Below are 14,735 nucleotides of genomic sequence, written 5' to 3' on the forward strand. Positions count from 1 at the left end.
CACTTTCAACCTGGTATCCATATTTATGGCATGTCATTATAGGTGACCATTTTCAAAAAATCCATCTTTTGTTTTTGTTGCAAAAACAGCAAATCTACAAGCTCACATCGTCCCGATCGTGAAGTGTTGTGAGCTTGAGGATCTGCTATTTTCACTATTTGTCGTACCAACATGTTTAATTTAAGAGCATCACCTGAACTAGTGAACCAAGATGAACTTCTTACCTGGCAATATACACTTGGATTGTATAACAGGGTCATTTTTCATCACAACACAATATCCAGCAAATGCTACGGATGTTAGGGCACTGATTCCAGTCGTGTAAGGGAAAAGGTAGTCCAGATCTAAAGAAGATACAGAAACCATGATAGCAATATCGACCATGTATATTTGTTATTTTCTCATCTTAATATTTGATATATCTTGCAGATTTGACATGTGTCAAGTCTCTAAAAACATTTAACCTCCACATCAGTACTTTGGTCTTACCTAACTGGCTAGCTTCAGGAAAGGACGTGGCATTCTTCAAGGAGTTGTTTTTAATGTATATTATTGGGGTATAAGCTCCTCCATAGAATAGCCCAGCCATAGTTGCAAGCGAGCAGCCTCTTTGAGGAAAAAAGGTGTTATATACAGAAGTCAATGAAAGACAAACACATAAAATCAAAGTATTGAAATCTATGCCAGTTTGTCCCAATGCTGTAATTATGTATGTAGTGTGTGATTTGCAATCAATCGGCGCGCACGTGCGTGCGCGCGTGAGTGAGAGAGAGAATAACAGTAGGCTCAGCTACCCCTGAATAGATAATTCACTTGTGGGTGAGTTCGAGCGGTCAAGGTCAATTGTAGAAGTGATGTTGATGATGTATTTCTCTAATTCATCATAGATCAACGATATCATCATCATAGCATGTCAACAAGGTTAAGACAGAAGTTTATACGTTGGGCGACCTGATAGCCGAGTGGTTAGGGCGCCTGGGTAGCAGAAGGCCCCAGGTTTGAGCCCCGGCAATGTGTCGAGGTGTCCCTGAACACAACATTTAAGCCCTAACTGCTACCCCTCTCGTGCTCCCCAGAGAGAAGCACTCAGCTGGGTCCAAGTGGAAAACTGAATTTCCTCCGTGGGATGAAACAGGTCTAACTAATTATTATTTCTATCACTCCACTATGACTGTGAAATAAAGGCTCAGAAAAATCCCCCGAAATAACTTAAGTTAAGTTATACTTTGCCATACAATGAAGTATAAATGGGGGCAGGAAAAGACTTACATGATCTTCTTGTTGACAGGACTCAGTCTGTCAGTCCAGCTGGTGTGACCGTTCATATCAACAGACTCATCACGTTCCTGTTCCTCCTCTGTCTTAATGAAAAACAGGATCAACACACTAAAGAGACGAAGAGAAAACATGATATTTGTGGAAAGAAAATGTATATTATTTCACTCTTATATAATAACAAATTAAACAACATTGTATTTTTATCAGATATTTTTGTTGTATATTTCACATAAGAATGCACTTTGTTAAAAGGAATCAAACGTTTGGTTACAGTACATAATAGCGCAGTTTTATATAGCGCTTTTCTAAGTACCCAAAGTCGCTTTACATAAAGAAAAGGAAGGAACCAACTTTATTAAGAAGCAAAAACAATAAAAGAAAGTAACCTTATTGTTGCAAGTGCAGTTCCAATGTAGTTGAGTAGTGAATTTGGTACATCTTGTTTATCAAGACCAAACCAACCAAATCTAAAGTGTATACAGACATGAGTGAATGAAGAGCTGAACACAAACTTCTGATGATATTATAGAATGACTGTATCATCATCTGTTGTAAAACCTTTGAAAAGTTGCGGAGTATTTTCACCTATAATGATGTGCCCAAAATATGAAGACCATTAAGTAAATAAGAGTAAAAGTGTACCTTGCAGTAGCCCATGCCATGAGCAGACAGAACACTGACCAAATAAGGAAGCCCATTCCAAGTCCAATAGTCTTTATGATCGGTACAGTGGCCAGATTAGCTACGAAGACAGCAATAATGACACAAAGGAGATGAAGAGAAGCACACAAACACACACAATGTTTTGACACATGACAGACAGACAGACAGACAGACACTACCTAAGGCAAAGAGGAAACCTCCGGCCATGCTCAAGGCCCAGATGTCAGGGCAGCCCCTGATGACATACACCACGAGAGATTCCAGAGCCAGAGTGTTGCAAAACACAAACTGGAAGAACATACCTGTCAGGGCAGAAAGGATTTACAACCCATATTTATACATAACAATCAATGGGAATTGATAAACAATTGACAACATGCTGATTTGCTTTGGTATGGTAAAGTGAAGTTATAATTATGGTTGTTGATTTTTATCATTTCATTGAGAATATATTATGTAGTATGAGGCAGTCACCATCTCCGGTATCTACACTTTTGACCGGCACCAGGGCGGAACCGAAGGTAATGACCGACAGACCCAGGCAGGTGAAACCCTCAATAAGAACCCCTGACTGGGAAGTGTTTGTCTGGGCCTGATAGATGTTGGATGCACCGGGTTGCCACCTTCTATCACTGACCAACCCTGGAACACAGAACACACCTTTTTAGGAAGCCTGGTTTTATTGTAATCTGAAGACTTACCTCTTCAGACTCCTTAGCCCATAGCACTTGCCCTAGCCTTGACGACCTTGCAGACTTATGCAAAGGCTAAAATGTAACTTATATATATAGATATATAGCATGTTATGTAGACAGATGCCAGGTAATTGTTGAACTGGCATCCTATAGTGTGTATAGTTTCAATGTACAGATTATGGATTTATTTTTGGTTATTCTACGGTTAGACTGATGATAGGTTCTTGGTTTACTTATGTATTAGTGTATTATTAGATTACTATTTCAATGCATTTGATGTATTACTTTGTGTTGTCCTTGCTTACTGTAAATCGCTCTGGATTAAGAGCGTCTACTAAATGCCTAAATTGTAAATTGTATGAGTGTTTTCTTCTTCATTGAACTGTAGTTCCAGGATACAGTACAAGGAATGTGCAGTGACTGGAAAGTACTGCACTGAACTGGAAAGAAATCTGCAACGTAAAGCATCAAAGTGTAATTACAATTGTCATATGACTGCCATTCAGTTTACTGTCCTGGCCCATAAAGTCTCTCAAGAAATGATATATTAACAGCTTCTCCATGTCCAGCTTGTGCATTGCACACTGTGCAATGCACAAGACCCAGGTATGTTGTAGATTTTTTAATCAAAAATACAGAAATAATTTATCACACAGTTTCAACTATTACATTATATTGAGTAATCAACACAGACTTACATTACACAAAGACATTCACATTTCATAAGATATAAACAAAAAACAAAAAAATACTGGAAATAGACAACTGGAGAGACAAGTACACAGAGAGAGAGAGAGAGAGAGAGAGAGAGAGAGAGAGAGAGAGAGAGAGAGAGAGACACACACACACACACACACACACACACACACACACACACACACACACACACACACACACACACACACACACACACACACACACACACACACACACACACACACACACACACACACACACACACACACACACACACACACACACACACAGAGAGAGTGGGAGATAATACTTACAGTCATTGAGGATAGCTTGGGCTGAGGACACTGTTAGCAGATGAAGAGCTACATAAAGGATGTATCCTCGATTCATCTTGTCCTCCTCTACTCGTCTTTGCTCTGTTGTAGTAAATGTACGCAATGCCCTTACATACATACAGTATGATCAAAACAGAAGTATGACCTGGCTTTACGTGATCAGAGCAAAGGTACAGTGTGACTCTATGAACTGGCTCAGTGGAAGGTTTGCCACTCAACTCCATCATATGTGGAGTTTAGTGACAAACCTTTGCACTCTATCAACCGGTCATCCCCAGACAAAAAGCAGCTTTAGTTTACAATATTGTTACTTTGACTTCAGCCCACTTGCAGCATCCTTGAGTTTAACAATAAAAATGAAATAATTAAATTGACCCATGTTGAGACAATATAACACTAAACATGACATGAGATGTCCTGCAAGCAACTCTCTGCAAGGTTAATAAAAAGGAAAAATAAATCAGTTGAATACAAGGAAATATAAAAATACTTAAGCCAAGTTCAACCACATGCTTACTTCCGACCATCGTGTTTTATGACATCTGTGCAGTTCAATTTCTAATCTCTACCTCAAGCAGGCTGTGGTTACATAAACTCAGTTAGACTCTGGCATTTTGAACTGTTTAGAATGTTTTCCCAGGAGATATGCACACCATGTACTGTATGATTCACATTAGACAACATACTGACAGTTAAACATTCAACTGTTCAAACACTGTAGAATAAAGTGTGTTTAGTGGTTGTGTATCTGTTTTCGAAGCATCATAGTGATACAGTTTTTGGAAAGCATCAAAATGTCTGCTGTTGTGATAATTAGCCCAACAGTTACAAGTTTACTACGTGATTGATTCTAACATATTGATATTGTTGAATATTATAGTAAACCGCTGTTCCCTATAGACACAGGGACAGCACGCACGCACGCGCGCGCGCACACACACACACACACACACACACACACACACACACACACACACACACACACACACACACACACACACACACACACACACACACACACACACACACACAGTTGCGTCCAACAACTAACATCATCGGCCGATTTGGAAGTGACTGTTTGGTAGCATCAGTGTTTCCAGAGCATCATCTGGACATCTCTGCATTGGTAAAGACCACAAGGACTATTCAATAGTTTCAAGCTTGTCTATTTATGTGAAACTGTGTAAATGAGATTGTTTGTCACCTGTCTCTCCTCCTCTGCAGTACTGGCAATCCTGTTAGATTGGGAGGTGCCAAGTACTGTGGAGGATGTCCATGTTTATGAGTACTCAGATTTAAGTTTGTGAATTAATGACAGCCTGGGAAATGTATTTGAATTGTTGGTAAATTCCTTAAAGCGCAGGTTGGGATGCACCAAGTTGAATTTGTGTTGGGCTGGCAACACTCAACAGCCAGGGGACAGAGCTGCAGGGCCTTAGTTAGATATAGCCTTAGCCTGATATAGTGCCGCCTGAGTTAGTTTGTCTCTTTGTCTGCAGTTATCAATTTTTTCAAGCCTTCATTTTGATGTCTTTATTTTTTTTTTATTCTTATTCGGTTAACCTATGAATTTTGCCTCGGCCTTCACCTTAAATACTGCACAGGACTTTTGATGTGTTTTTGGGGAGAAATAAATATACCCAAACTACATTCTGGACGTTGTCAACTTTTTGGAGCCTTGGCCGTTCGGCCAACTTTACAAAACCCTTTTTACATGTTGGTTGTGAAAAATGCACACTGCCGTGTTTTTTTCCAATGGATTATATATATCCCACCCGCAGTGATTGGGCCGCCACTTTACCAGCATTGAAGTCTCCCTTAACCCAGAGCCTGAATCCATGGGAGCCTGAGACTGCCTCAGCAATGAATGTCATAATACTTCATGAATGCATTATTATAACATTACACAACACAATTTAAATGTATCAACTTATGATATAGGCATACTGTAGGTTCATTGTTTTATTTGTGGCCTATGTAATGTGGTAAAATGTATTAATCTGTGGGGCTATTTGCCCTTGTTTAAGGAGAATTAAAGAGTCCAGGCATTCCTTCTCCTCAGTTGATTTTATTAAGGAGAGAAGAGAATTACTTACATGGTTACACAGGTCAGGACATGGCAGCTTTCAGCAGGAAAAGAGACAGAACTCAGCTCAGAGTGGATATTTTATACCCAGTGTGTATGCACATGCATGCTGTTTTCTATAGGTTTGTGCACGAGGTGTGTGTGCTCTGATCCAGATGCCCAACTGTGTGTGTGTGTGTGTGTGTGTGTGTGTGTGTGTGTGTGTGTGTGTGTGTGTGTGTGTGTGTGTGTGTGTGTGTGTGTGTGTGTGTGTGTGTGTCTATTGTGAGAGTAGGTTAGAACAATATATTGGTCAACTAAGGTCAGATGACCCCTGGATACTGGCCATCTGGACCTCCTAAGAGAATGGGCCTTTATCTTATGGAAGGGTTTATGGTTTCTGTGCCTAATCGGGAATGCCTTACTAGGCTGTGTGTGACATCCTGGGGGATGAGTGTTTTGAGGCCTGTTCATTATGTGGCTCAAATCAGGCTCTGTAAGCCCTTATGTATGTTCATCTCAAGTATTTCTAGACTCTATGCCTATTCTAATATACTACAGTAACTAATTGCTAGCCTATTTTCAAAGTTTTATTATTTATCAGCAGGGATGAAACCCACCTCCTACATTTTACACACCTAAGAAAGTTTAAACAGCTTTTCTATTACCATTAATGACAAACAATAGTTTAGGTTGTATACAGACATAGGCATAACATTGTGATACACTAGCAAGGAAAAAGTTGTTATAAAACAAAACACACGCTGACGTAAGATAAAGGAGATTCTCACCTTGTATAGTGCAAAGGGGGACACGCAGGGTCTTCAACAACCAGGCAGTTACTAACTGCCTGGTTGTTGAAGACCCTGCGTGTTAGTACATAGGATGTCTACATTTAGATAATGACAAGAGCTAGGGTTCTTAACAGGCCTTGAAGCAGTGCCCTGTCATGTGCCGTCAACAACCAGCTGTTAATAGATGATGAAGAAAGGGAAGTTGGAAAGACACTTTCGGACAAACCACAAATCATCTGACAAGACTTCTCCAGCCGAGAAAGCAAACACAAACTAGGCAGGTTGAAAGAGGTTAATGTATACAACCAGGCAATTTACGGTATCGTAGGATTGCACTTGATACGCTCTTTTTTCCCCCTCTACACCAAATACTTGTGAGCTTGTAGATCTGCTATTTTGGCAAATGTTCATCCCCCAAATAGGGATGCTGAGGATCAAGTGGTTCCAGTTATTTCTTAACTCTAATATGCCATTAACAACTTTTGTTTTTGTTCATGTGTTTTCTTGTAGTGTCACCTGTGACCAGCAGGAGGCCATTCAGCACTTGGAAGGTCCCATATATGAGGGAAAAGGTGAACATTAGAACCAGCTGCTCTGGAGGGAAGGACAGCTGCACCACTGTGGAACAGATCTGAACATTCTGGGCTGCTGTCTCCATGGCAATGGTCCGACATCTGTAAACATCAGTGTGAATTTTAAGTAAAAGGTAGACAATATACCCTAATCCAGAGGTTCTCAACCTTTTCAGGCCGCAACCCCCCAAAATATTCATATTTAAACTGGGGACCCTCCAAAATGATCATATTTGAACTGGGGACCCCCCAAAATTATCGACACTCTCTGGCACTGGCGCGTTTGTCATTTGCTATGCTTTGTGGGTATTGTAGTTTCACAATAGTAACAAGCAACAGCAGTTGAATTATTAATAGAAAAGACTACTTCAAAGTGGAATTAAATTAAATACACACACTTTGCTTTATTTAGATAGAACAAAAGAGATAGTAAACTGAGGACATGGTCTGAGGCAAGGGTAGAGAGGGAGGAGGATTTTTTAAAATTGATCTATATATTTTATTTCATATTTACCTATAAAAAGGGCCACATACATATAATAATTTTTAATGACATTTAAACGTTCTGCATCCAGATATTTGGATTAGAAGGCCACCCTGAAAACAGAACCGGCAGGCGGCAGTGATACACTGATAGTATGACAGAGCCTGACTATCTAGAATTGTGTGTGCTTGTCATGACAAAGAACATAAATAAAAACAATCAGATCTGGCCTGGATGGGCTAGCAATGTAAGACAGGATTAATATGACTTGTATAATCTCAGAATCCAATATATAATCTCAGAATTTAATCCTTGATAGAGAGATCAGTGTGACTGCACTCAGAACAGTAATGACAGCAGCTGCAAGGATGATAAGATTCTTGGCTCCCTGTAGAGGACACAGATGAACACAAAGAAGAGTTACATAGATCTTTATTGATCCCACCGCAGAAACTCGGGCGTCAGAGGCAGGACAACAGTTAACATACAGATACAGAGCGAGAGAAGTAAAGTGAGATACAGTCATAGGAAGAAGAAACATCACAAATGACAGAATCACGCCCTAGGCTAAGGCAAATAAGTACGCAAAAATACATGCACACAAAAGGAGTGTCAGGAGGAGGACCACTCCTTAGTGATTCAGAGTTGAATCGCTTATTTTATATTTTTACAAGTTTTCAAAAATAGTGTAACTAGCTAAGCTGACTGACATGCTGTGAGCCTATAGATCTGCTATTTTTTTAATGTTTCGAAAGGTTTTGCCTAATGACATGGAAGTGGTTAACCTGTGATTTTATTCATTAGAACTTACCCTTATTTCTTTGAAGTAGAATATACTCCAAATAAGAGAAATTAATGCAGGGCCCTGTGGAAGTAGGCATTTGGTCAGAGTGGTGTACGGAGGCAATTGTTTTTATGACTAATATATATATATATATATATATATATATATATATATATATATATATATATATATATATATATATATGACTACAAAAACAGAAGTTTGATATTCATTTCAGCTTGAACAGGTCTACCTGTAACCTGACTCTGCCAGATGGGGCGGTATTGACTACACAATACAGCCTCCCTCTGAAACAATGTGATGCAAGCTTCTTCCATCTGGCGGAGTCAGGTTAGTCTACCTGCTCTTCTACTGAAAAATGTAGCGTAACAAAATAAGTATTGCATGAGGGTTAAAGCGCAATTCCTCCTCTGCTCAAACAATCTTTCGCCCAACAGTAGAAATATCAGCACTTGGGCGGGGGATCTGTGTTTGAAATCCTGGTAGGATATCATGGTTATGGATCGCAGCTTTAAGAGAAGCAAATATCATGATTACCATGAATTGGTGTCTCTCTATAGTCAGAACTTACTGTGTTTCCAATGGAATATGTGATGACTGTCCCAAGGCGCTCGCAGGCTGTGAAAAATGCACACTGAGAGAGAAACTGCATAGATGCTGCACAGATTGCTGAAAATACAGAGAGGACACATTGTGCTATGGCCTATAGTTTGGGGATCATTGTAAGAGATGGCTTCTAAAACCGAATAGCATACTTTGCTCAGTAAAAATGATGCAATGCGTCCCATTTCCTGATTGAAAATGTATTATTTTCAGCGACCAACACGGTTATGCAACAGTATAAAGTATAATTTATGCTTAACCACTTTCAACCTGGTATCCATATTTCTGGCATGTCATTATTGTTGACCATTTTCAAAAAATCTTTTCAAAAACAGCAGATCTACAAGCTCACATCGTCCCCATGGTGAAGTGTTGTGAGCTTGAAGATCTGCTATTTTCACTATTTGTCGTACCAACATACCAATATGTTTAATTTAAGAGCATCACCTGAATTAGTGAACCAAGATGAACTACTTACCTGGCAGTAGACACTTGGATGGTAAAACAGGGGCATTTTTCATCACAAAACAATATCCAATAAATGCTACAGATGTCAGAGCACTTACTCCAGTATTGTAAGGGAAAAGGTAGTCCAGATCTAAAGAAGATACAGAAACCATCATAGCAATGTCAACCATGTATATTTGTTATTTTCTCACCTTAATATTTGATATATCTTGCAGATTTGACATGTGTCAAGTCTCTAAAAACATTTAACCTCCACATCAGTACTTTGGTCTTACCTAACTGGCTAGCTTCAGGAAAGTTGTTTTTAATGTATATTATTGGGGTATAAGCACTTCCATTGAATAGCCCAGCCACAGTTGCAAGCGAGCAGCCTCTTTGAGGAAAAAAAAGTGTTACACACAGAAGTCAATGAAAGACAAAGCTTTCAAACAAACAAATAAATCAAAGCATTGAAATCTATGCCAGTTTGTCCCAACACTGGAACAGGATATGTATGTACTGTGTGATTTGCAATCAAGCCTGTGTGTGTGTCTGTGTGTCAAAATAACAGTAGGCTAGGCTACCCCTGAATAGATTATTCACATTTGGGTAGAGTTCGAGTGGTTAAGGTCAAATGTAGAACAAGATGTTGATGTTGTATTTTTCTAATTCATCGTAGCTCAAGAATACCATTTGCTCCATGTCACTCCCTATCAGCCATAGCTGAATAGGTAGAGAGCCCTCCTGGGTAGCAGAAGGCCCCAGGTTCGAGCCCCGGCGATGTGTCGAGGTGTCCCTAAACAAGACATTTAGTCTTAACCCCTAACTGCTCCCCCTCTCACGCCTCCACTATGAGGGTCAGAAAAAGCCCCCGAAATAACTTTGGAAGTTTATACTTTGCCATGCAATGGGGTATAAATGGGTGCAGGAAAAGACTTACATGATCTTCTTGTTGACAGGACTCAGTCTGTCAGTCCAGCAGTCTGTGGAATCCAGCTGAATGGACATGAGAAAAATACAGCCACTACAGAATATGACCATTACCATTATTATGGTACCTCTGTTAATTACACGATTGGTTGTTGTTCCATACCACGAATATAAATTCTAAATTATATAACAATGTGCTATAAGAGGCCTGTTGTTGTGGAGATAACGTTGTTAAATATATGATAATTGCACTGAAAATGAAAGAATAGTGAAGGTAATTGACCTGGTCTGAGTTTGTGCTACATCTGTGAAGCAGCGGTTTCCTCTCATCATCATCATGTCTAATTTCTTGTTCCTCCTCTGTCTTAATGAAAAACAGGATCAACACACTAAAGAGACGAAGAGAAAACATGATATTTGTGGAAAGAAAGTGTATATTATTTCATTCTTAAATAATAAACATTGTATTTTATTATTGTATTTAAATCACATATCTTTGTTGTATATTTCACATAAGAATGCACTTTGTCAAAAGGAATCAAACGTTTGGATACAGTACATAACCTTATTGTTGCAAGTGCAGTTCCAATATAGTTGAGTAGTGAATGTGGTACATCTTGTTTATCAAGACCAAACCAACCAAATCTAAAGTGTATGGAGACATGAGTGAATGAAGAGCTGAACACAAACTTGTGATGATAATATAGAATGACTGTATCATAATTTGTTGTAAAACCTTTGAAAAGTTGTGCAATATTTTCAACTATAATGACATATGACCCAAAATATGGAGACCATTAAGTAAATAAGCTAAGAGTAAAAGTGTATGGTTGTACCTTGCAGTAGCCCATGCCATGAGCAGACAGCACATTGGCCAAATAAGGAAGCCCATTCCAAGTCCAATAGTCCTTATGACCGGTACAGTGGCCAGATTAGCTACGAAGACAGCAATAATGGCATGAATTAGATACAATAAGGAAAAAGACCCACCAGAGGACAAACACACACAAACACATAATGTTTTTACACATGATTGACTGACAGTCAGTCAGACTCACTACCTAAGGCAAAGAGGCAACCTCCGGCCATGCTCAAGGCCCAGATGTCAGGGCAGCCCCTGATGACATACACCAGGAGAGATTCCAGAGCCACGGTGTTGCAAAACACAAACTGGAAGAACATACCTGTCAGGGCAGAAAGGAATCAATGGGAATTGATAGAAATGACAACATGCTGATTTGCTTTGGTATAGTAAAGTGAAGTTATAATTAAGAATGTATTAATGTCTGGCAAAAACCAGCTAACTAAATTCTTCAGCTTTTTATTCGTTTCCCCATAAATGAGTGCTATTGAACACCCTTTACATCTGTGTGTTGGTTAAACAAATATTGAACCAATGAAAAGTATTAAAAGGCGCTTCTGACAAAACCAGCTAACTCCATTGGATCCTCAAACTTTCTGCTAAACCAGCTAACCCCACCAAAGGGGGTGGAGTTAGCTGGTTTTGCTGACTCCAGGCTCCACCCCCTTTTGACCTCCAACCTCATTGTGAGCTTGGCGGTCCATTCAGCTGTTCTTATCAATGATGAACAAAACCTCCTAACTCAACTTTTTGTTTTGTTTTTTAATTTCCTGAAAAATGAGTTTGGAGTTAGCAGGTTTCTGGCCGACAGCAGAGATATGATATGTAGTATGAGGCAGTCACCATCTCCGGTGTCTACACTTTTGATGGGCACCAGGGTGGATCCGAAGCCAATGACCGACAGACCCAGGCAGATGAAACCCACATTAAGATACGTTGCCTGGGAGGTGTTTGTCTGGGCCTGGGAGGTGTTTGTCTGGGCCAGATAGATGTTGGATGAACCGGGTTGCCACCTTCTATCACTGATCAACCCTGGAACACAGAACACAGGGGAGACCACAGGTTCTCAATGTGGGGTTTGGGTCCCCCAGAAGTCCTTGAGGGGGTTCCATGGGGTCCCCAGCTACAAGTAAATGATTGACAGTTAGGGACCAAATGGACCCTGGCTCTCAAGCTCTGTCCTGTAGAAATTAGATAGGCATAAGAAATGTTGAGAATGTTGGTTACAATATACACGTTTAGTCTATCATTTCATTCTCACAAATGTCACTTGCAAGACACATAGATTGCCTTTTTAGGAAGCCTGATTTTATGAGTGTTTTCTTCTTCATTGAACTGTGGTTCCAGGATACGGTACAAGGAATGTGCACCGGGACACGCAATAACCCCACGTTTTCAACTACTTTCACCTGCTCACTTCACCGGGTATGGACTAGTTATATTAAATAATCAACACAGTCTTGCATTAGGAAAGACATTCACATTTCATAAGATATAAACCAAAAAAATGGAAATAGACAACTGGATAGACAAGTACACAGAGAGAGAGAGGTAGATAATACTTACAGTCATTGAGGTTAGCTCGGGCTGAGGACACCGTCAGCAGAAGAGCTACATAAAGGATGAATCGGCGATTCATCTTGTCGTCCTCCTCTACTCGTCTTAGCCCTGTTGTAGTAAATGTACGCAATGCCCTTACATATGATCAAAACAGAGGTATGACCTGGTTCATTGTAATGTCCTTTATGTGATCAGAGGACTGAATTTGCCATTCAACTCCATCATATGTGGAGTTTAGTGACAAATCTTTGCACTCTATCAAGCGTTCATTTCCAGACAAAAAGCAGCTTTACAATATTGTTATTTGACTTTAGCCAGTTTAGCCCATTTGCTAGCATCCTTGAGTTTAACAATACAAACGTAATCATTAAATTGACCCATGTTGAGACAATATAACACTGACTCATTAAACGGCTCACATTTGTTAGTTTATTTAACTTTAGAAATTAGGCATGTCCAAAAAAATTTTTTGATACAAAATCATTTATAACAAATCTAGCTGCATATTTTAAATGAAGACTCTTTAAATATGTATATAAAAATACTATTGGGATCAAAACCGAAAACAACCATTACTCCATAATATGAGTAAGCATGACATGAGATGATGTCCTGCAAGCAACTTTCTGCAAGTTTAGTAAAAAGGGAAAATAAATCAGTTGAATAAAAGGAAATATAAAAAATACTCAAGCCAAGTTCAACCACATGCTTACTTCCAACCACCATGTTTTATGACATCAGTGCATGTTGGAAATACAGTAAGAATTACAAGGCTGCATTACATTTCTATCTCAAGCAGGGTGTGGTTACATAAACTCAGTTAACTATTGTAAGAGAGGCCTTTTGAAGTGTTTAGAATGTTTTCCCAGGAGATATTATGCACATCATGTACGACGTATGATCCACATTAGACAACATAGGCCTACTGACAGTTGAACTTTTAACTGTAGGCTACATACACTGAAACTAGAATAAAGTGTGTTTAGTGGATGATTCTAACATATTGTTGAATATTATAGTAAACCACACACACACACACACACACACACACACACACACACACACACACACACACACACACACACACACACACACACACACCATAGCACAGCACACCACACAGCTGCACAACATCAGCCGATTTGGAAGTAACTGTTTGGTACCAAACAGTTACTTCCAAATGCATGTTTCCATAATATCATCTGGACATCTGTGTATTGGTAAAGATCACAAGGACTATTCAATGGATTTAAGCTTTTCTATTAAAGTGAAACTGTATAAGTGAGTTGATTGTCACCTGTCTCTCCTCTGCAGCACTGGAAATCCTGTTAGATTGGGAGGCACCAAGTAAGGTATTGTAGAGGAGGGGTGTTTTGTCCATGTTTAAGAGTACTCTGAATTAATGGGCGCCTGGGAAATGTATTTGAATTGTTGGAAATTTCTTTGTATAATGGTTTGTATAATGTTGTAAGTAACTCATGAACCATAAAATAGCTTTGTTTGAGTAAATGTATTACCAATTACAGGTCATTTGTCTTGGTAGGATCCATGTGGTATAAAGGCAGGTTGGGCTTTAACAAGTTGAGTTTTTTTGTTGGGCTGGCAACAGACCTCAGTGAAGTTATCAGTGTCATTCTTTAGTGCTGGATTTGTGCTGCATTGTGCCGTACATTTTAGAATTTGTACTGGTATCGTTTTTTTTTATATCATTATATTTTCTATATATTTTGACTTTTTTATATCTAAATATTGATTTAAAAACTGATACCAACACAAATTCTAAAATGTACGGCACAATGCAGCACAAATCCAGCACTAAAGATGACACGATTTTTATTCATATTTTCATCATATGGGGTGCTAACTTCACTGAGGTTGGCAAACAGACAACAGCCAAGCGTCAGAGCTGCAGGTTAGTTAGAAAGTTAAGACTGGAATAGCACCTG

The sequence above is a fragment of the Gymnoscopelus microlampas genome (genome assembly GCF_963454915.1).
Source record: "Gymnoscopelus microlampas genome assembly, chromosome: 21".
NCBI classification, from domain to species: domain Eukaryota; kingdom Metazoa; phylum Chordata; class Actinopteri; order Myctophiformes; family Myctophidae; genus Gymnoscopelus; species Gymnoscopelus microlampas.